At 55.2% G+C, this 20,897-nt stretch overlaps 16 non-coding genes across 16 annotated transcripts; all 16 read left to right on the top strand.

Annotated features, from left to right (window-relative positions):
* The first annotated feature begins 876 nt into the window (after positions 1-876).
* On the top strand, positions 877-1,040 carry LOC137494261 (U1 spliceosomal RNA). Its single transcript, XR_015488050.1, has one exon. It is a non-coding gene; the product is annotated as a U1 spliceosomal RNA (small nuclear RNA).
* A 1,141-nt stretch (positions 1,041-2,181) lies between these two features.
* Positions 2,182-2,345, top strand: LOC137494262 (U1 spliceosomal RNA). The gene has a single exon (XR_015487938.1). It is a non-coding gene; the product is annotated as a U1 spliceosomal RNA (small nuclear RNA).
* Positions 2,346-3,486: 1,141 nt separating this feature from the next.
* Positions 3,487-3,650, top strand: LOC137489422 (U1 spliceosomal RNA). The gene has a single exon (XR_015487825.1). It is a non-coding gene; the product is annotated as a U1 spliceosomal RNA (small nuclear RNA).
* A 1,141-nt stretch (positions 3,651-4,791) lies between these two features.
* Positions 4,792-4,955, top strand: LOC137489423 (U1 spliceosomal RNA). Its single transcript, XR_015487705.1, has one exon. It is a non-coding gene; the product is annotated as a U1 spliceosomal RNA (small nuclear RNA).
* Positions 4,956-6,096: 1,141 nt separating this feature from the next.
* LOC137489425 (U1 spliceosomal RNA) lies at positions 6,097-6,260 on the top strand. Its single transcript, XR_015487584.1, has one exon. It is a non-coding gene; the product is annotated as a U1 spliceosomal RNA (small nuclear RNA).
* Positions 6,261-7,401: 1,141 nt separating this feature from the next.
* On the top strand, positions 7,402-7,565 carry LOC137489426 (U1 spliceosomal RNA). Its single transcript, XR_015487463.1, has one exon. It is a non-coding gene; the product is annotated as a U1 spliceosomal RNA (small nuclear RNA).
* A 1,141-nt stretch (positions 7,566-8,706) lies between these two features.
* Positions 8,707-8,870, top strand: LOC137489427 (U1 spliceosomal RNA). The gene has a single exon (XR_015487352.1). It is a non-coding gene; the product is annotated as a U1 spliceosomal RNA (small nuclear RNA).
* A 1,141-nt stretch (positions 8,871-10,011) lies between these two features.
* On the top strand, positions 10,012-10,175 carry LOC137489428 (U1 spliceosomal RNA). The gene has a single exon (XR_015487241.1). It is a non-coding gene; the product is annotated as a U1 spliceosomal RNA (small nuclear RNA).
* Positions 10,176-11,316: 1,141 nt separating this feature from the next.
* On the top strand, positions 11,317-11,480 carry LOC137489429 (U1 spliceosomal RNA). Its single transcript, XR_015487132.1, has one exon. It is a non-coding gene; the product is annotated as a U1 spliceosomal RNA (small nuclear RNA).
* Positions 11,481-12,621: 1,141 nt separating this feature from the next.
* LOC137489430 (U1 spliceosomal RNA) lies at positions 12,622-12,785 on the top strand. Its single transcript, XR_015487026.1, has one exon. It is a non-coding gene; the product is annotated as a U1 spliceosomal RNA (small nuclear RNA).
* A 1,141-nt stretch (positions 12,786-13,926) lies between these two features.
* On the top strand, positions 13,927-14,090 carry LOC148682216 (U1 spliceosomal RNA). The gene has a single exon (XR_015943272.1). It is a non-coding gene; the product is annotated as a U1 spliceosomal RNA (small nuclear RNA).
* Positions 14,091-15,231: 1,141 nt separating this feature from the next.
* Positions 15,232-15,395, top strand: LOC148682215 (U1 spliceosomal RNA). The gene has a single exon (XR_015943271.1). It is a non-coding gene; the product is annotated as a U1 spliceosomal RNA (small nuclear RNA).
* A 1,141-nt stretch (positions 15,396-16,536) lies between these two features.
* Positions 16,537-16,700, top strand: LOC148682214 (U1 spliceosomal RNA). The gene has a single exon (XR_015943270.1). It is a non-coding gene; the product is annotated as a U1 spliceosomal RNA (small nuclear RNA).
* Positions 16,701-17,841: 1,141 nt separating this feature from the next.
* LOC148682213 (U1 spliceosomal RNA) lies at positions 17,842-18,005 on the top strand. The gene has a single exon (XR_015943269.1). It is a non-coding gene; the product is annotated as a U1 spliceosomal RNA (small nuclear RNA).
* Positions 18,006-19,146: 1,141 nt separating this feature from the next.
* On the top strand, positions 19,147-19,310 carry LOC148682212 (U1 spliceosomal RNA). Its single transcript, XR_015943267.1, has one exon. It is a non-coding gene; the product is annotated as a U1 spliceosomal RNA (small nuclear RNA).
* A 1,141-nt stretch (positions 19,311-20,451) lies between these two features.
* LOC137489431 (U1 spliceosomal RNA) lies at positions 20,452-20,615 on the top strand. The gene has a single exon (XR_015486916.1). It is a non-coding gene; the product is annotated as a U1 spliceosomal RNA (small nuclear RNA).
* Positions 20,616-20,897: the final 282 nt, after the last annotated feature.

Raw genomic sequence — 20,897 nt, 5'->3', positions numbered from 1 at the left:
GTGGAACGTCAGGATTTTATTTGCCGGCCTGCCGCTGTTACTGACGGAACGAATGCAGACCGTGTGAAAGGTCATCATTTTATCAGCCGTTAAGTAAGCGAACGCTTCTGCTCGGATCAGAGGTAACTTTGTTTCAAGAACTGCAATCTTTTGCAGACGTCTGTGGCGTTTTGGGCAGAGGGACGGTTCTAAACCAATCTGAACCAGAGGCAATTTCGCAGCCAGCCGTCGGTGGTTTCCCGTCTCAGGAATGTAAGGTGCCTGCAGCGGGAGGTTGTTCCGTTAGCGCTTCCGCTTTCGTCAGTGAAGTTCTTTTGCGGAACGTTTGTAGATCCCGTCGTGTTCTTCAAGCTATGTCGTTTGAGCACTGTGCTGATAGGCTGACGTAAGAAAACAGGACACGAAATATACAAGGCGAGAGTGCAAAGCACGGAGCTCTAGGCAAAGGCGGTCCGAACCGCAGCAAAGCCGGAGGTCGACATGTCCAAATAGACCAAATCAGAAACTAAGCAGAGAAAAACGGCATCTGTAGCGAAAGAAAACAGATGGAGGAAAAGCAAGAAAGAACAGGAGGATCCCCTCCCCCCATAGAGGGTCTGTTATCCCCAGATCGAGTGCGTCCAGTGGAATCCATGTGTTGGCAGCCCCAACTGATGACAAAACACGAAGCAAGCATCTGGAGGAAGCTCAAACCCTTCATGCGTTGCCACAGTTACTAGCGAGTGGTTTGCAAGCACAGGCACGTCTGCTGCAAGTACAGCGCCGTCAGGAGACAGGGGTTGCTGGCCCATTCCCCACGCTCGGTGGCTGGGCATCACCGCCCTGGAGTACGGCCGATAGAAAACGGCAGCTGCCATTTGCGCCGCCCGGCAACTCATACTTACCTGGCAGGGGAGATACCATGATCAAGAAGGTGGTTCACCCAGGGCGAGGCTTGGCCATTGCACTCCGGCCACGCTGACCCCTGCGAATTCCCCAAATGTGGGAATCTCGACTGCATAATTTCTGGTAGTGGGGGACTGCGTTCGCGCTCTCCCCTGAGCACAGTGGTTCAAGACAGAGTGCCGGCGGTAGCGTCGGACCCGGCTGGAGCGTCGCTTCCCTCTCTTCCTCGCCCTTTGCCAAGCCTCTTTCGCTCCAGTAGAGCTGCGCGCGCCTGTGGAAGGCCTGCCCACCCGTCGCTAGAAGAGTCTGTTCAGACGCCGAAAACTACTCGAAAGGTCCCCCCTCAAAGCGGTTTGACCAGGTGAAGGAACACGCAAAGGGAGCCCCCGGTGGCTTTTGTCCGCCAAGCGAGTGTGCCCTGTGGAACGTCAGGATTTTATTTGCCGGCCTGCCGCTGTTACTGACGGAACGAATGCAGACCGTGTGAAAGGTCATCATTTTATCAGCCGTTAAGTAAGCGAACGCTTCTGCTCGGATCAGAGGTAACTTTGTTTCAAGAACTGCAATCTTTTGCAGACGTCTGTGGCGTTTTGGGCAGAGGGACGGTTCTAAACCAATCTGAACCAGAGGCAATTTCGCAGCCAGCCGTCGGTGGTTTCCCGTCTCAGGAATGTAAGGTGCCTGCAGCGGGAGGTTGTTCCGTTAGCGCTTCCGCTTTCGTCAGTGAAGTTCTTTTGCGGAACGTTTGTAGATCCCGTCGTGTTCTTCAAGCTATGTCGTTTGAGCACTGTGCTGATAGGCTGACGTAAGAAAACAGGACACGAAATATACAAGGCGAGAGTGCAAAGCACGGAGCTCTAGGCAAAGGCGGTCCGAACCGCAGCAAAGCCGGAGGTCGACATGTCCAAATAGACCAAATCAGAAACTAAGCAGAGAAAAACGGCATCTGTAGCGAAAGAAAACAGATGGAGGAAAAGCAAGAAAGAACAGGAGGATCCCCTCCCCCCATAGAGGGTCTGTTATCCCCAGATCGAGTGCGTCCAGTGGAATCCATGTGTTGGCAGCCCCAACTGATGACAAAACACGAAGCAAGCATCTGGAGGAAGCTCAAACCCTTCATGCGTTGCCACAGTTACTAGCGAGTGGTTTGCAAGCACAGGCACGTCTGCTGCAAGTACAGCGCCGTCAGGAGACAGGGGTTGCTGGCCCATTCCCCACGCTCGGTGGCTGGGCATCACCGCCCTGGAGTACGGCCGATAGAAAACGGCAGCTGCCATTTGCGCCGCCCGGCAACTCATACTTACCTGGCAGGGGAGATACCATGATCAAGAAGGTGGTTCACCCAGGGCGAGGCTTGGCCATTGCACTCCGGCCACGCTGACCCCTGCGAATTCCCCAAATGTGGGAATCTCGACTGCATAATTTCTGGTAGTGGGGGACTGCGTTCGCGCTCTCCCCTGAGCACAGTGGTTCAAGACAGAGTGCCGGCGGTAGCGTCGGACCCGGCTGGAGCGTCGCTTCCCTCTCTTCCTCGCCCTTTGCCAAGCCTCTTTCGCTCCAGTAGAGCTGCGCGCGCCTGTGGAAGGCCTGCCCACCCGTCGCTAGAAGAGTCTGTTCAGACGCCGAAAACTACTCGAAAGGTCCCCCCTCAAAGCGGTTTGACCAGGTGAAGGAACACGCAAAGGGAGCCCCCGGTGGCTTTTGTCCGCCAAGCGAGTGTGCCCTGTGGAACGTCAGGATTTTATTTGCCGGCCTGCCGCTGTTACTGACGGAACGAATGCAGACCGTGTGAAAGGTCATCATTTTATCAGCCGTTAAGTAAGCGAACGCTTCTGCTCGGATCAGAGGTAACTTTGTTTCAAGAACTGCAATCTTTTGCAGACGTCTGTGGCGTTTTGGGCAGAGGGACGGTTCTAAACCAATCTGAACCAGAGGCAATTTCGCAGCCAGCCGTCGGTGGTTTCCCGTCTCAGGAATGTAAGGTGCCTGCAGCGGGAGGTTGTTCCGTTAGCGCTTCCGCTTTCGTCAGTGAAGTTCTTTTGCGGAACGTTTGTAGATCCCGTCGTGTTCTTCAAGCTATGTCGTTTGAGCACTGTGCTGATAGGCTGACGTAAGAAAACAGGACACGAAATATACAAGGCGAGAGTGCAAAGCACGGAGCTCTAGGCAAAGGCGGTCCGAACCGCAGCAAAGCCGGAGGTCGACATGTCCAAATAGACCAAATCAGAAACTAAGCAGAGAAAAACGGCATCTGTAGCGAAAGAAAACAGATGGAGGAAAAGCAAGAAAGAACAGGAGGATCCCCTCCCCCCATAGAGGGTCTGTTATCCCCAGATCGAGTGCGTCCAGTGGAATCCATGTGTTGGCAGCCCCAACTGATGACAAAACACGAAGCAAGCATCTGGAGGAAGCTCAAACCCTTCATGCGTTGCCACAGTTACTAGCGAGTGGTTTGCAAGCACAGGCACGTCTGCTGCAAGTACAGCGCCGTCAGGAGACAGGGGTTGCTGGCCCATTCCCCACGCTCGGTGGCTGGGCATCACCGCCCTGGAGTACGGCCGATAGAAAACGGCAGCTGCCATTTGCGCCGCCCGGCAACTCATACTTACCTGGCAGGGGAGATACCATGATCAAGAAGGTGGTTCACCCAGGGCGAGGCTTGGCCATTGCACTCCGGCCACGCTGACCCCTGCGAATTCCCCAAATGTGGGAATCTCGACTGCATAATTTCTGGTAGTGGGGGACTGCGTTCGCGCTCTCCCCTGAGCACAGTGGTTCAAGACAGAGTGCCGGCGGTAGCGTCGGACCCGGCTGGAGCGTCGCTTCCCTCTCTTCCTCGCCCTTTGCCAAGCCTCTTTCGCTCCAGTAGAGCTGCGCGCGCCTGTGGAAGGCCTGCCCACCCGTCGCTAGAAGAGTCTGTTCAGACGCCGAAAACTACTCGAAAGGTCCCCCCTCAAAGCGGTTTGACCAGGTGAAGGAACACGCAAAGGGAGCCCCCGGTGGCTTTTGTCCGCCAAGCGAGTGTGCCCTGTGGAACGTCAGGATTTTATTTGCCGGCCTGCCGCTGTTACTGACGGAACGAATGCAGACCGTGTGAAAGGTCATCATTTTATCAGCCGTTAAGTAAGCGAACGCTTCTGCTCGGATCAGAGGTAACTTTGTTTCAAGAACTGCAATCTTTTGCAGACGTCTGTGGCGTTTTGGGCAGAGGGACGGTTCTAAACCAATCTGAACCAGAGGCAATTTCGCAGCCAGCCGTCGGTGGTTTCCCGTCTCAGGAATGTAAGGTGCCTGCAGCGGGAGGTTGTTCCGTTAGCGCTTCCGCTTTCGTCAGTGAAGTTCTTTTGCGGAACGTTTGTAGATCCCGTCGTGTTCTTCAAGCTATGTCGTTTGAGCACTGTGCTGATAGGCTGACGTAAGAAAACAGGACACGAAATATACAAGGCGAGAGTGCAAAGCACGGAGCTCTAGGCAAAGGCGGTCCGAACCGCAGCAAAGCCGGAGGTCGACATGTCCAAATAGACCAAATCAGAAACTAAGCAGAGAAAAACGGCATCTGTAGCGAAAGAAAACAGATGGAGGAAAAGCAAGAAAGAACAGGAGGATCCCCTCCCCCCATAGAGGGTCTGTTATCCCCAGATCGAGTGCGTCCAGTGGAATCCATGTGTTGGCAGCCCCAACTGATGACAAAACACGAAGCAAGCATCTGGAGGAAGCTCAAACCCTTCATGCGTTGCCACAGTTACTAGCGAGTGGTTTGCAAGCACAGGCACGTCTGCTGCAAGTACAGCGCCGTCAGGAGACAGGGGTTGCTGGCCCATTCCCCACGCTCGGTGGCTGGGCATCACCGCCCTGGAGTACGGCCGATAGAAAACGGCAGCTGCCATTTGCGCCGCCCGGCAACTCATACTTACCTGGCAGGGGAGATACCATGATCAAGAAGGTGGTTCACCCAGGGCGAGGCTTGGCCATTGCACTCCGGCCACGCTGACCCCTGCGAATTCCCCAAATGTGGGAATCTCGACTGCATAATTTCTGGTAGTGGGGGACTGCGTTCGCGCTCTCCCCTGAGCACAGTGGTTCAAGACAGAGTGCCGGCGGTAGCGTCGGACCCGGCTGGAGCGTCGCTTCCCTCTCTTCCTCGCCCTTTGCCAAGCCTCTTTCGCTCCAGTAGAGCTGCGCGCGCCTGTGGAAGGCCTGCCCACCCGTCGCTAGAAGAGTCTGTTCAGACGCCGAAAACTACTCGAAAGGTCCCCCCTCAAAGCGGTTTGACCAGGTGAAGGAACACGCAAAGGGAGCCCCCGGTGGCTTTTGTCCGCCAAGCGAGTGTGCCCTGTGGAACGTCAGGATTTTATTTGCCGGCCTGCCGCTGTTACTGACGGAACGAATGCAGACCGTGTGAAAGGTCATCATTTTATCAGCCGTTAAGTAAGCGAACGCTTCTGCTCGGATCAGAGGTAACTTTGTTTCAAGAACTGCAATCTTTTGCAGACGTCTGTGGCGTTTTGGGCAGAGGGACGGTTCTAAACCAATCTGAACCAGAGGCAATTTCGCAGCCAGCCGTCGGTGGTTTCCCGTCTCAGGAATGTAAGGTGCCTGCAGCGGGAGGTTGTTCCGTTAGCGCTTCCGCTTTCGTCAGTGAAGTTCTTTTGCGGAACGTTTGTAGATCCCGTCGTGTTCTTCAAGCTATGTCGTTTGAGCACTGTGCTGATAGGCTGACGTAAGAAAACAGGACACGAAATATACAAGGCGAGAGTGCAAAGCACGGAGCTCTAGGCAAAGGCGGTCCGAACCGCAGCAAAGCCGGAGGTCGACATGTCCAAATAGACCAAATCAGAAACTAAGCAGAGAAAAACGGCATCTGTAGCGAAAGAAAACAGATGGAGGAAAAGCAAGAAAGAACAGGAGGATCCCCTCCCCCCATAGAGGGTCTGTTATCCCCAGATCGAGTGCGTCCAGTGGAATCCATGTGTTGGCAGCCCCAACTGATGACAAAACACGAAGCAAGCATCTGGAGGAAGCTCAAACCCTTCATGCGTTGCCACAGTTACTAGCGAGTGGTTTGCAAGCACAGGCACGTCTGCTGCAAGTACAGCGCCGTCAGGAGACAGGGGTTGCTGGCCCATTCCCCACGCTCGGTGGCTGGGCATCACCGCCCTGGAGTACGGCCGATAGAAAACGGCAGCTGCCATTTGCGCCGCCCGGCAACTCATACTTACCTGGCAGGGGAGATACCATGATCAAGAAGGTGGTTCACCCAGGGCGAGGCTTGGCCATTGCACTCCGGCCACGCTGACCCCTGCGAATTCCCCAAATGTGGGAATCTCGACTGCATAATTTCTGGTAGTGGGGGACTGCGTTCGCGCTCTCCCCTGAGCACAGTGGTTCAAGACAGAGTGCCGGCGGTAGCGTCGGACCCGGCTGGAGCGTCGCTTCCCTCTCTTCCTCGCCCTTTGCCAAGCCTCTTTCGCTCCAGTAGAGCTGCGCGCGCCTGTGGAAGGCCTGCCCACCCGTCGCTAGAAGAGTCTGTTCAGACGCCGAAAACTACTCGAAAGGTCCCCCCTCAAAGCGGTTTGACCAGGTGAAGGAACACGCAAAGGGAGCCCCCGGTGGCTTTTGTCCGCCAAGCGAGTGTGCCCTGTGGAACGTCAGGATTTTATTTGCCGGCCTGCCGCTGTTACTGACGGAACGAATGCAGACCGTGTGAAAGGTCATCATTTTATCAGCCGTTAAGTAAGCGAACGCTTCTGCTCGGATCAGAGGTAACTTTGTTTCAAGAACTGCAATCTTTTGCAGACGTCTGTGGCGTTTTGGGCAGAGGGACGGTTCTAAACCAATCTGAACCAGAGGCAATTTCGCAGCCAGCCGTCGGTGGTTTCCCGTCTCAGGAATGTAAGGTGCCTGCAGCGGGAGGTTGTTCCGTTAGCGCTTCCGCTTTCGTCAGTGAAGTTCTTTTGCGGAACGTTTGTAGATCCCGTCGTGTTCTTCAAGCTATGTCGTTTGAGCACTGTGCTGATAGGCTGACGTAAGAAAACAGGACACGAAATATACAAGGCGAGAGTGCAAAGCACGGAGCTCTAGGCAAAGGCGGTCCGAACCGCAGCAAAGCCGGAGGTCGACATGTCCAAATAGACCAAATCAGAAACTAAGCAGAGAAAAACGGCATCTGTAGCGAAAGAAAACAGATGGAGGAAAAGCAAGAAAGAACAGGAGGATCCCCTCCCCCCATAGAGGGTCTGTTATCCCCAGATCGAGTGCGTCCAGTGGAATCCATGTGTTGGCAGCCCCAACTGATGACAAAACACGAAGCAAGCATCTGGAGGAAGCTCAAACCCTTCATGCGTTGCCACAGTTACTAGCGAGTGGTTTGCAAGCACAGGCACGTCTGCTGCAAGTACAGCGCCGTCAGGAGACAGGGGTTGCTGGCCCATTCCCCACGCTCGGTGGCTGGGCATCACCGCCCTGGAGTACGGCCGATAGAAAACGGCAGCTGCCATTTGCGCCGCCCGGCAACTCATACTTACCTGGCAGGGGAGATACCATGATCAAGAAGGTGGTTCACCCAGGGCGAGGCTTGGCCATTGCACTCCGGCCACGCTGACCCCTGCGAATTCCCCAAATGTGGGAATCTCGACTGCATAATTTCTGGTAGTGGGGGACTGCGTTCGCGCTCTCCCCTGAGCACAGTGGTTCAAGACAGAGTGCCGGCGGTAGCGTCGGACCCGGCTGGAGCGTCGCTTCCCTCTCTTCCTCGCCCTTTGCCAAGCCTCTTTCGCTCCAGTAGAGCTGCGCGCGCCTGTGGAAGGCCTGCCCACCCGTCGCTAGAAGAGTCTGTTCAGACGCCGAAAACTACTCGAAAGGTCCCCCCTCAAAGCGGTTTGACCAGGTGAAGGAACACGCAAAGGGAGCCCCCGGTGGCTTTTGTCCGCCAAGCGAGTGTGCCCTGTGGAACGTCAGGATTTTATTTGCCGGCCTGCCGCTGTTACTGACGGAACGAATGCAGACCGTGTGAAAGGTCATCATTTTATCAGCCGTTAAGTAAGCGAACGCTTCTGCTCGGATCAGAGGTAACTTTGTTTCAAGAACTGCAATCTTTTGCAGACGTCTGTGGCGTTTTGGGCAGAGGGACGGTTCTAAACCAATCTGAACCAGAGGCAATTTCGCAGCCAGCCGTCGGTGGTTTCCCGTCTCAGGAATGTAAGGTGCCTGCAGCGGGAGGTTGTTCCGTTAGCGCTTCCGCTTTCGTCAGTGAAGTTCTTTTGCGGAACGTTTGTAGATCCCGTCGTGTTCTTCAAGCTATGTCGTTTGAGCACTGTGCTGATAGGCTGACGTAAGAAAACAGGACACGAAATATACAAGGCGAGAGTGCAAAGCACGGAGCTCTAGGCAAAGGCGGTCCGAACCGCAGCAAAGCCGGAGGTCGACATGTCCAAATAGACCAAATCAGAAACTAAGCAGAGAAAAACGGCATCTGTAGCGAAAGAAAACAGATGGAGGAAAAGCAAGAAAGAACAGGAGGATCCCCTCCCCCCATAGAGGGTCTGTTATCCCCAGATCGAGTGCGTCCAGTGGAATCCATGTGTTGGCAGCCCCAACTGATGACAAAACACGAAGCAAGCATCTGGAGGAAGCTCAAACCCTTCATGCGTTGCCACAGTTACTAGCGAGTGGTTTGCAAGCACAGGCACGTCTGCTGCAAGTACAGCGCCGTCAGGAGACAGGGGTTGCTGGCCCATTCCCCACGCTCGGTGGCTGGGCATCACCGCCCTGGAGTACGGCCGATAGAAAACGGCAGCTGCCATTTGCGCCGCCCGGCAACTCATACTTACCTGGCAGGGGAGATACCATGATCAAGAAGGTGGTTCACCCAGGGCGAGGCTTGGCCATTGCACTCCGGCCACGCTGACCCCTGCGAATTCCCCAAATGTGGGAATCTCGACTGCATAATTTCTGGTAGTGGGGGACTGCGTTCGCGCTCTCCCCTGAGCACAGTGGTTCAAGACAGAGTGCCGGCGGTAGCGTCGGACCCGGCTGGAGCGTCGCTTCCCTCTCTTCCTCGCCCTTTGCCAAGCCTCTTTCGCTCCAGTAGAGCTGCGCGCGCCTGTGGAAGGCCTGCCCACCCGTCGCTAGAAGAGTCTGTTCAGACGCCGAAAACTACTCGAAAGGTCCCCCCTCAAAGCGGTTTGACCAGGTGAAGGAACACGCAAAGGGAGCCCCCGGTGGCTTTTGTCCGCCAAGCGAGTGTGCCCTGTGGAACGTCAGGATTTTATTTGCCGGCCTGCCGCTGTTACTGACGGAACGAATGCAGACCGTGTGAAAGGTCATCATTTTATCAGCCGTTAAGTAAGCGAACGCTTCTGCTCGGATCAGAGGTAACTTTGTTTCAAGAACTGCAATCTTTTGCAGACGTCTGTGGCGTTTTGGGCAGAGGGACGGTTCTAAACCAATCTGAACCAGAGGCAATTTCGCAGCCAGCCGTCGGTGGTTTCCCGTCTCAGGAATGTAAGGTGCCTGCAGCGGGAGGTTGTTCCGTTAGCGCTTCCGCTTTCGTCAGTGAAGTTCTTTTGCGGAACGTTTGTAGATCCCGTCGTGTTCTTCAAGCTATGTCGTTTGAGCACTGTGCTGATAGGCTGACGTAAGAAAACAGGACACGAAATATACAAGGCGAGAGTGCAAAGCACGGAGCTCTAGGCAAAGGCGGTCCGAACCGCAGCAAAGCCGGAGGTCGACATGTCCAAATAGACCAAATCAGAAACTAAGCAGAGAAAAACGGCATCTGTAGCGAAAGAAAACAGATGGAGGAAAAGCAAGAAAGAACAGGAGGATCCCCTCCCCCCATAGAGGGTCTGTTATCCCCAGATCGAGTGCGTCCAGTGGAATCCATGTGTTGGCAGCCCCAACTGATGACAAAACACGAAGCAAGCATCTGGAGGAAGCTCAAACCCTTCATGCGTTGCCACAGTTACTAGCGAGTGGTTTGCAAGCACAGGCACGTCTGCTGCAAGTACAGCGCCGTCAGGAGACAGGGGTTGCTGGCCCATTCCCCACGCTCGGTGGCTGGGCATCACCGCCCTGGAGTACGGCCGATAGAAAACGGCAGCTGCCATTTGCGCCGCCCGGCAACTCATACTTACCTGGCAGGGGAGATACCATGATCAAGAAGGTGGTTCACCCAGGGCGAGGCTTGGCCATTGCACTCCGGCCACGCTGACCCCTGCGAATTCCCCAAATGTGGGAATCTCGACTGCATAATTTCTGGTAGTGGGGGACTGCGTTCGCGCTCTCCCCTGAGCACAGTGGTTCAAGACAGAGTGCCGGCGGTAGCGTCGGACCCGGCTGGAGCGTCGCTTCCCTCTCTTCCTCGCCCTTTGCCAAGCCTCTTTCGCTCCAGTAGAGCTGCGCGCGCCTGTGGAAGGCCTGCCCACCCGTCGCTAGAAGAGTCTGTTCAGACGCCGAAAACTACTCGAAAGGTCCCCCCTCAAAGCGGTTTGACCAGGTGAAGGAACACGCAAAGGGAGCCCCCGGTGGCTTTTGTCCGCCAAGCGAGTGTGCCCTGTGGAACGTCAGGATTTTATTTGCCGGCCTGCCGCTGTTACTGACGGAACGAATGCAGACCGTGTGAAAGGTCATCATTTTATCAGCCGTTAAGTAAGCGAACGCTTCTGCTCGGATCAGAGGTAACTTTGTTTCAAGAACTGCAATCTTTTGCAGACGTCTGTGGCGTTTTGGGCAGAGGGACGGTTCTAAACCAATCTGAACCAGAGGCAATTTCGCAGCCAGCCGTCGGTGGTTTCCCGTCTCAGGAATGTAAGGTGCCTGCAGCGGGAGGTTGTTCCGTTAGCGCTTCCGCTTTCGTCAGTGAAGTTCTTTTGCGGAACGTTTGTAGATCCCGTCGTGTTCTTCAAGCTATGTCGTTTGAGCACTGTGCTGATAGGCTGACGTAAGAAAACAGGACACGAAATATACAAGGCGAGAGTGCAAAGCACGGAGCTCTAGGCAAAGGCGGTCCGAACCGCAGCAAAGCCGGAGGTCGACATGTCCAAATAGACCAAATCAGAAACTAAGCAGAGAAAAACGGCATCTGTAGCGAAAGAAAACAGATGGAGGAAAAGCAAGAAAGAACAGGAGGATCCCCTCCCCCCATAGAGGGTCTGTTATCCCCAGATCGAGTGCGTCCAGTGGAATCCATGTGTTGGCAGCCCCAACTGATGACAAAACACGAAGCAAGCATCTGGAGGAAGCTCAAACCCTTCATGCGTTGCCACAGTTACTAGCGAGTGGTTTGCAAGCACAGGCACGTCTGCTGCAAGTACAGCGCCGTCAGGAGACAGGGGTTGCTGGCCCATTCCCCACGCTCGGTGGCTGGGCATCACCGCCCTGGAGTACGGCCGATAGAAAACGGCAGCTGCCATTTGCGCCGCCCGGCAACTCATACTTACCTGGCAGGGGAGATACCATGATCAAGAAGGTGGTTCACCCAGGGCGAGGCTTGGCCATTGCACTCCGGCCACGCTGACCCCTGCGAATTCCCCAAATGTGGGAATCTCGACTGCATAATTTCTGGTAGTGGGGGACTGCGTTCGCGCTCTCCCCTGAGCACAGTGGTTCAAGACAGAGTGCCGGCGGTAGCGTCGGACCCGGCTGGAGCGTCGCTTCCCTCTCTTCCTCGCCCTTTGCCAAGCCTCTTTCGCTCCAGTAGAGCTGCGCGCGCCTGTGGAAGGCCTGCCCACCCGTCGCTAGAAGAGTCTGTTCAGACGCCGAAAACTACTCGAAAGGTCCCCCCTCAAAGCGGTTTGACCAGGTGAAGGAACACGCAAAGGGAGCCCCCGGTGGCTTTTGTCCGCCAAGCGAGTGTGCCCTGTGGAACGTCAGGATTTTATTTGCCGGCCTGCCGCTGTTACTGACGGAACGAATGCAGACCGTGTGAAAGGTCATCATTTTATCAGCCGTTAAGTAAGCGAACGCTTCTGCTCGGATCAGAGGTAACTTTGTTTCAAGAACTGCAATCTTTTGCAGACGTCTGTGGCGTTTTGGGCAGAGGGACGGTTCTAAACCAATCTGAACCAGAGGCAATTTCGCAGCCAGCCGTCGGTGGTTTCCCGTCTCAGGAATGTAAGGTGCCTGCAGCGGGAGGTTGTTCCGTTAGCGCTTCCGCTTTCGTCAGTGAAGTTCTTTTGCGGAACGTTTGTAGATCCCGTCGTGTTCTTCAAGCTATGTCGTTTGAGCACTGTGCTGATAGGCTGACGTAAGAAAACAGGACACGAAATATACAAGGCGAGAGTGCAAAGCACGGAGCTCTAGGCAAAGGCGGTCCGAACCGCAGCAAAGCCGGAGGTCGACATGTCCAAATAGACCAAATCAGAAACTAAGCAGAGAAAAACGGCATCTGTAGCGAAAGAAAACAGATGGAGGAAAAGCAAGAAAGAACAGGAGGATCCCCTCCCCCCATAGAGGGTCTGTTATCCCCAGATCGAGTGCGTCCAGTGGAATCCATGTGTTGGCAGCCCCAACTGATGACAAAACACGAAGCAAGCATCTGGAGGAAGCTCAAACCCTTCATGCGTTGCCACAGTTACTAGCGAGTGGTTTGCAAGCACAGGCACGTCTGCTGCAAGTACAGCGCCGTCAGGAGACAGGGGTTGCTGGCCCATTCCCCACGCTCGGTGGCTGGGCATCACCGCCCTGGAGTACGGCCGATAGAAAACGGCAGCTGCCATTTGCGCCGCCCGGCAACTCATACTTACCTGGCAGGGGAGATACCATGATCAAGAAGGTGGTTCACCCAGGGCGAGGCTTGGCCATTGCACTCCGGCCACGCTGACCCCTGCGAATTCCCCAAATGTGGGAATCTCGACTGCATAATTTCTGGTAGTGGGGGACTGCGTTCGCGCTCTCCCCTGAGCACAGTGGTTCAAGACAGAGTGCCGGCGGTAGCGTCGGACCCGGCTGGAGCGTCGCTTCCCTCTCTTCCTCGCCCTTTGCCAAGCCTCTTTCGCTCCAGTAGAGCTGCGCGCGCCTGTGGAAGGCCTGCCCACCCGTCGCTAGAAGAGTCTGTTCAGACGCCGAAAACTACTCGAAAGGTCCCCCCTCAAAGCGGTTTGACCAGGTGAAGGAACACGCAAAGGGAGCCCCCGGTGGCTTTTGTCCGCCAAGCGAGTGTGCCCTGTGGAACGTCAGGATTTTATTTGCCGGCCTGCCGCTGTTACTGACGGAACGAATGCAGACCGTGTGAAAGGTCATCATTTTATCAGCCGTTAAGTAAGCGAACGCTTCTGCTCGGATCAGAGGTAACTTTGTTTCAAGAACTGCAATCTTTTGCAGACGTCTGTGGCGTTTTGGGCAGAGGGACGGTTCTAAACCAATCTGAACCAGAGGCAATTTCGCAGCCAGCCGTCGGTGGTTTCCCGTCTCAGGAATGTAAGGTGCCTGCAGCGGGAGGTTGTTCCGTTAGCGCTTCCGCTTTCGTCAGTGAAGTTCTTTTGCGGAACGTTTGTAGATCCCGTCGTGTTCTTCAAGCTATGTCGTTTGAGCACTGTGCTGATAGGCTGACGTAAGAAAACAGGACACGAAATATACAAGGCGAGAGTGCAAAGCACGGAGCTCTAGGCAAAGGCGGTCCGAACCGCAGCAAAGCCGGAGGTCGACATGTCCAAATAGACCAAATCAGAAACTAAGCAGAGAAAAACGGCATCTGTAGCGAAAGAAAACAGATGGAGGAAAAGCAAGAAAGAACAGGAGGATCCCCTCCCCCCATAGAGGGTCTGTTATCCCCAGATCGAGTGCGTCCAGTGGAATCCATGTGTTGGCAGCCCCAACTGATGACAAAACACGAAGCAAGCATCTGGAGGAAGCTCAAACCCTTCATGCGTTGCCACAGTTACTAGCGAGTGGTTTGCAAGCACAGGCACGTCTGCTGCAAGTACAGCGCCGTCAGGAGACAGGGGTTGCTGGCCCATTCCCCACGCTCGGTGGCTGGGCATCACCGCCCTGGAGTACGGCCGATAGAAAACGGCAGCTGCCATTTGCGCCGCCCGGCAACTCATACTTACCTGGCAGGGGAGATACCATGATCAAGAAGGTGGTTCACCCAGGGCGAGGCTTGGCCATTGCACTCCGGCCACGCTGACCCCTGCGAATTCCCCAAATGTGGGAATCTCGACTGCATAATTTCTGGTAGTGGGGGACTGCGTTCGCGCTCTCCCCTGAGCACAGTGGTTCAAGACAGAGTGCCGGCGGTAGCGTCGGACCCGGCTGGAGCGTCGCTTCCCTCTCTTCCTCGCCCTTTGCCAAGCCTCTTTCGCTCCAGTAGAGCTGCGCGCGCCTGTGGAAGGCCTGCCCACCCGTCGCTAGAAGAGTCTGTTCAGACGCCGAAAACTACTCGAAAGGTCCCCCCTCAAAGCGGTTTGACCAGGTGAAGGAACACGCAAAGGGAGCCCCCGGTGGCTTTTGTCCGCCAAGCGAGTGTGCCCTGTGGAACGTCAGGATTTTATTTGCCGGCCTGCCGCTGTTACTGACGGAACGAATGCAGACCGTGTGAAAGGTCATCATTTTATCAGCCGTTAAGTAAGCGAACGCTTCTGCTCGGATCAGAGGTAACTTTGTTTCAAGAACTGCAATCTTTTGCAGACGTCTGTGGCGTTTTGGGCAGAGGGACGGTTCTAAACCAATCTGAACCAGAGGCAATTTCGCAGCCAGCCGTCGGTGGTTTCCCGTCTCAGGAATGTAAGGTGCCTGCAGCGGGAGGTTGTTCCGTTAGCGCTTCCGCTTTCGTCAGTGAAGTTCTTTTGCGGAACGTTTGTAGATCCCGTCGTGTTCTTCAAGCTATGTCGTTTGAGCACTGTGCTGATAGGCTGACGTAAGAAAACAGGACACGAAATATACAAGGCGAGAGTGCAAAGCACGGAGCTCTAGGCAAAGGCGGTCCGAACCGCAGCAAAGCCGGAGGTCGACATGTCCAAATAGACCAAATCAGAAACTAAGCAGAGAAAAACGGCATCTGTAGCGAAAGAAAACAGATGGAGGAAAAGCAAGAAAGAACAGGAGGATCCCCTCCCCCCATAGAGGGTCTGTTATCCCCAGATCGAGTGCGTCCAGTGGAATCCATGTGTTGGCAGCCCCAACTGATGACAAAACACGAAGCAAGCATCTGGAGGAAGCTCAAACCCTTCATGCGTTGCCACAGTTACTAGCGAGTGGTTTGCAAGCACAGGCACGTCTGCTGCAAGTACAGCGCCGTCAGGAGACAGGGGTTGCTGGCCCATTCCCCACGCTCGGTGGCTGGGCATCACCGCCCTGGAGTACGGCCGATAGAAAACGGCAGCTGCCATTTGCGCCGCCCGGCAACTCATACTTACCTGGCAGGGGAGATACCATGATCAAGAAGGTGGTTCACCCAGGGCGAGGCTTGGCCATTGCACTCCGGCCACGCTGACCCCTGCGAATTCCCCAAATGTGGGAATCTCGACTGCATAATTTCTGGTAGTGGGGGACTGCGTTCGCGCTCTCCCCTGAGCACAGTGGTTCAAGACAGAGTGCCGGCGGTAGCGTCGGACCCGGCTGGAGCGTCGCTTCCCTCTCTTCCTCGCCCTTTGCCAAGCCTCTTTCGCTCCAGTAGAGCTGCGCGCGCCTGTGGAAGGCCTGCCCACCCGTCGCTAGAAGAGTCTGTTCAGACGCCGAAAACTACTCGAAAGGTCCCCCCTCAAAGCGGTTTGACCAGGTGAAGGAACACGCAAAGGGAGCCCCCGGTGGCTTTTGTCCGCCAAGCGAGTGTGCCCTGTGGAACGTCAGGATTTTATTTGCCGGCCTGCCGCTGTTACTGACGGAACGAATGCAGACCGTGTGAAAGGTCATCATTTTATCAGCCGTTAAGTAAGCGAACGCTTCTGCTCGGATCAGAGGTAACTTTGTTTCAAGAACTGCAATCTTTTGCAGACGTCTGTGGCGTTTTGGGCAGAGGGACGGTTCTAAACCAATCTGAACCAGAGGCAATTTCGCAGCCAGCCGTCGGTGGTTTCCCGTCTCAGGAATGTAAGGTGCCTGCAGCGGGAGGTTGTTCCGTTAGCGCTTCCGCTTTCGTCAGTGAAGTTCTTTTGCGGAACGTTTGTAGATCCCGTCGTGTTCTTCAAGCTATGTCGTTTGAGCACTGTGCTGATAGGCTGACGTAAGAAAACAGGACACGAAATATACAAGGCGAGAGTGCAAAGCACGGAGCTCTAGGCAAAGGCGGTCCGAACCGCAGCAAAGCCGGAGGTCGACATGTCCAAATAGACCAAATCAGAAACTAAGCAGAGAAAAACGGCATCTGTAGCGAAAGAAAACAGATGGAGGAAAAGCAAGAAAGAACAGGAGGATCCCCTCCCCCCATAGAGGGTCTGTTATCCCCAGATCGAGTGCGTCCAGTGGAATCCATGTGTTGGCAGCCCCAACTGATGACAAAACACGAAGCAAGCATCTGGAGGAAGCTCAAACCCTTCATGCGTTGCCACAGTTACTAGCGAGTGGTTTGCAAGCACAGGCACGTCTGCTGCAAGTACAGCGCCGTCAGGAGACAGGGGTTGCTGGCCCATTCCCCACGCTCGGTGGCTGGGCATCACCGCCCTGGAGTACGGCCGATAGAAAACGGCAGCTGCCATTTGCGCCGCCCGGCAACTCATACTTACCTGGCAGGGGAGATACCATGATCAAGAAGGTGGTTCACCCAGGGCGAGGCTTGGCCATTGCACTCCGGCCACGCTGACCCCTGCGAATTCCCCAAATGTGGGAATCTCGACTGCATAATTTCTGGTAGTGGGGGACTGCGTTCGCGCTCTCCCCTGAGCACAGTGGTTCAAGACAGAGTGCCGGCGGTAGCGTCGGACCCGGCTGGAGCGTCGCTTCCCTCTCTTCCTCGCCCTTTGCCAAGCCTCTTTCGCTCCAGTAGAGCTGCGCGCGCCTGTGGAAGGCCTGCCCACCCGTCGCTAGAAGAGTCTGTTCAGACGCCGAAAACTACTCGAAAGGTCCCCCCTCAAAGCGGTTTGACCAGGTGAAGGAACACGCAAAGGGAGCCCCCGGTGGCTTTTGTCCGCCAAGCGAGTGTGCCCTGTGGAACGTCAGGATTTTATTTGCCGGCCTGCCGCTGTTACTGACGGAACGAATGCAGACCGTGTGAAAGGTCATCATTTTATCAGCCGTTAAGTAAGCGAACGCTTCTGCTCGGATCAGAGGTAACTTTGTTTCAAGAACTGCAATCTTTTGCAGACGTCTGTGGCGTTTTGGGCAGAGGGACGGTTCTAAACCAATCTGAACCAGAGGCAATTTCGCAGCCAGCCGTCGGTGGTTTCCCGTCTCAGGAATGTAAGGTGCCTGCAGCGGGAGGTTGTTCCGTTAGCGCTTCCGCTTTCGTCAGTGAAGTTCTTTTGCGGAACGTTTGTAGATCCCGTCGTGTTCTTCAAGCTATGTCGTTTGAGCACTGTGCTGATAGGCTGACGTAAGAAAACAGGACACGAAATATACAAGGCGAGAGTGCAAAGCACGGAGCTCTAGGCAAAGGCGGTCCGAACCGCAGCAAAGCCGGAGGTCGACATGTCCAAATAGACCAAATCAGAAACTAAGCAGAGAAAAACGGCATCTGTAGCGAAAGAAAACAGATGGAGGAAAAGCAAGAAAGAACAGGAGGATCCCCTCCCCCCATAGAGGGTCTGTTATCCCCAGATCGAGTGCGTCCAGTGGAATCCATGTGTTGGCAGCCCCAACTGATGACAAAACACGAAGCAAGCATCTGGAGGAAGCTCAAACCCTTCATGCGTTGCCACAGTTACTAGCGAGTGGTTTGCAAGCACAGGCACGTCTGCTGCAAGTACAGCGCCGTCAGGAGACAGGGGTTGCTGGCCCATTCCCCACGCTCGGTGGCTGGGCATCACCGCCCTGGAGTACGGCCGATAGAAAACGGCAGCTGCCATTTGCGCCGCCCGGCAACTCATACTTACCTGGCAGGGGAGATACCATGATCAAGAAGGTGGTTCACCCAGGGCGAGGCTTGGCCATTGCACTCCGGCCACGCTGACCCCTGCGAATTCCCCAAATGTGGGAATCTCGACTGCATAATTTCTGGTAGTGGGGGACTGCGTTCGCGCTCTCCCCTGAGCACAGTGGTTCAAGACAGAGTGCCGGCGGTAGCGTCGGACCCGGCTGGAGCGTCGCTTCCCTCTCTTCCTCGCCCTTTGCCAAGCCTCTTTCGCTCCAGTAGAGCTGCGCGCGCCTGTGGAAGGCCTGCCCACCCGTCGCTAGAAGAGTCTGTTCAGACGCCGAAAACTACTCGAAAGGTCCCCCCTCAAAGCGGTTTGACCAGGTGAAGGAACACGCAAAGGGAGCCCCCGGTGGCTTTTGTCCGCCAAGCGAGTGTGCCCTGTGGAACGTCAGGATTTTATTTGCCGGCCTGCCGCTGTTACTGACGGAACGAATGCAGACCGTGTGAAAGGTCATCATTTTATCAGCCGTTAAGTAAGCGAACGCTTCTGCTCGGATCAGAGGTAACTTTGTTTCAAGAACTGCAATCTTTTGCAGACGTCTGTGGCGTTTTGGGCAGAGGGACGGTTCTAAACCAATCTGAACCAGAGGCAATTTCGCAGCCAGCCGTCGGTGGTTTCCCGTCTCAGGAATGTAAGGTGCCTGCAGCGGGAGGTTGTTCCGTTAGCGCTTCCGCTTTCGTCAGTGAAGTTCTTTTGCGGAACGTTTGTAGATCCCGTCGTGTTCTTCAAGCTATGTCGTTTGAGCACTGTGCTGATAGGCTGACGTAAGAAAACAGGACACGAAATATACAAGGCGAGAGTGCAAAGCACGGAGCTCTAGGCAAAGGCGGTCCGAACCGCAGCAAAGCCGGAGGTCGACATGTCCAAATAGACCAAATCAGAAACTAAGCAGAGAAAAACGGCATCTGTAGCGAAAGAAAACAGATGGAGGAAAAGCAAGAAAGAACAGGAGGATCCCCTCCCCCCATAGAGGGTCTGTTATCCCCAGATCGAGTGCGTCCAGTGGAATCCATGTGTTGGCAGCCCCAACTGATGACAAAACACGAAGCAAGCATCTGGAGGAAGCTCAAACCCTTCATGCGTTGCCACAGTTACTAGCGAGTGGTTTGCAAGCACAGGCACGTCTGCTGCAAGTACAGCGCCGTCAGGAGACAGGGGTTGCTGGCCCATTCCCCACGCTCGGTGGCTGGGCATCACCGCCCTGGAGTACGGCCGATAGAAAACGGCAGCTGCCATTTGCGCCGCCCGGCAACTCATACTTACCTGGCAGGGGAGATACCATGATCAAGAAGGTGGTTCACCCAGGGCGAGGCTTGGCCATTGCACTCCGGCCACGCTGACCCCTGCGAATTCCCCAAATGTGGGAATCTCGACTGCATAATTTCTGGTAGTGGGGGACTGCGTTCGCGCTCTCCCCTGAGCACAGTGGTTCAAGACAGAGTGCCGGCGGTAGCGTCGGACCCGGCTGGAGCGTCGCTTCCCTCTCTTCCTCGCCCTTTGCCAAGCCTCTTTCGCTCCAGTAGAGCTGCGCGCGCCTGTGGAAGGCCTGCCCACCCGTCGCTAGAAGAGTCTGTTCAGACGCCGAAAACTACTCGAAAGGTCCCCCCTCAAAGCGGTTTGACCAGGTGAAGGAACACGCAAAGGGAGCCCCCGGTGGCTTTTGTCCGCCAAGCGAGTGTGCCCTGTGGAACGTCAGGATTTTATTTGCCGGCCTGCCGCTGTTACTGACGGAACGAATGCAGACCGTGTGAAAGGTCATCATTTTATCAGCCGTTAAGTAAGCGAACGCTTCTGCTCGGATCAGAGGTAACTTTGTTTCAAGAACTGCAATCTTTTGCAGACGTCTGTGGCGTTTTGGGCAGAGGGACGGTTCTAAACCAATCTGAACCAGAGGCAATTTCGCAGCCAGCCGTCGGTGGTTTCCCGTCTCAGGAATGTAAGGTGCCTGCAGCGGGAGGTTGTTCCGTTAGCGCTTCCGCTTTCGTCAGTGAAGTTCTTTTGCGGAACGTTTGTAGATCCCGTCGTGTTCTTCAAGCTATGTCGTTTGAGCACTGTGCTGATAGGCTGACGTAAGAAAACAGGACACGAAATATACAAGGCGAGAGTGCAAAGCACGGAGCTCTAGGCAAAGGCGGTCCGAACCGCAGCAAAGCCGGAGGTCGACATGTCCAAATAGACCAAATCAGAAACTAAGCAGAGAAAAACGGCATCTGTAGCGAAAGAAAACAGATGGAGGAAAAGCAAGAAAGAACAGGAGGATCCCCTCCCCCCATAGAGGGTCTGTTATCCCCAGATCGAGTGCGTCCAGTGGAATCCATGTGTTGGCAGCCCCAACTGATGACAAAACACGAAGCAAGCATCTGGAGGAAGCTCAAACCCTTCATGCGTTGCCACAGTTACTAGCGAGTGGTTTGCAAGCACAGGCACGTCTGCTGCAAGTACAGCGCCGTCAGGAGACAGGGGTTGCTGGCCCATTCCCCACGCTCGGTGGCTGGGCATCACCGCCCTGGAGTACGGCCGATAGAAAACGGCAGCTGCCATTTGCGCCGCCCGGCAACTCATACTTACCTGGCAGGGGAGATACCATGATCAAGAAGGTGGTTCACCCAGGGCGAGGCTTGGCCATTGCACTCCGGCCACGCTGACCCCTGCGAATTCCCCAAATGTGGGAATCTCGACTGCATAATTTCTGGTAGTGGGGGACTGCGTTCGCGCTCTCCCCTGAGCACAGTGGTTCAAGACAGAGTGCCGGCGGTAGCGTCGGACCCGGCTGGAGCGTCGCTTCCCTCTCTTCCTCGCCCTTTGCCAAGCCTCTTTCGCTCCAGTAGAGCTGCGCGCGCCTGTGGAAGGCCTGCCCACCCGTCGCTAGAAGAGTCTGTTCAGACGCCGAAAACTACTCGAAAGGTCCCCCCTCAAAGCGGTTTGACCAGGTGAAGGAACACGCAAAGGGAGCCCCCGGTGGCTTTTGTCCGCCAAGCGAGTGTGCCCTGTGGAACGTCAGGATTT

The sequence above is a fragment of the Danio rerio genome, chromosome 4 (genome assembly GCF_052040795.2).
Source record: "Danio rerio strain M-AB ecotype USA chromosome 4, GRCz13ab, whole genome shotgun sequence".
Classification (NCBI taxonomy): Eukaryota; Metazoa; Chordata; class Actinopteri; order Cypriniformes; family Danionidae; genus Danio; species Danio rerio.
The sequence above is the reverse complement of the archived record's forward strand: the minus strand, read 5'-3'. Positions and strand labels throughout refer to the sequence as shown.